This window comes from Juglans regia, unplaced genomic scaffold (genome assembly GCF_001411555.2).
Source record: "Juglans regia cultivar Chandler unplaced genomic scaffold, Walnut 2.0 Scaffold_12346, whole genome shotgun sequence".
Classification (NCBI taxonomy): domain Eukaryota; kingdom Viridiplantae; phylum Streptophyta; class Magnoliopsida; order Fagales; family Juglandaceae; genus Juglans; species Juglans regia.
Window position 1 is genome coordinate 1 of NW_023342753.1, and position 209 is coordinate 209.

Here is a 209-nt window from a genome sequence, read left to right on the forward strand (position 1 = left end):
CCCAGGAGGTCACCCATCCTAGTACTACTCTCGCCCAAGCACGCTTAGCTGCGGAGTTCTGATGGGATCCGGTGCATTAGTACTGGTATGATCGCACCCAACAACCTAATTATTTTAAATTCATATAATCCTTCAGCGAAATACTAGCGTCCTTCCGATCCCAATCCAAACGGAGATCTGATCCAAACCCATGGCTACGCGATGGGCAG

The 209-nt window shown here is 49.3% G+C and overlaps 1 pseudogene; it reads right to left on the reverse strand.

Annotated features, from left to right (window-relative positions):
• LOC118345034 lies at positions 1-99 on the reverse strand (annotated as a pseudogene; the record flags this gene model as incomplete).
• Between the last annotated feature and the right edge of the window lie 110 nt (positions 100-209).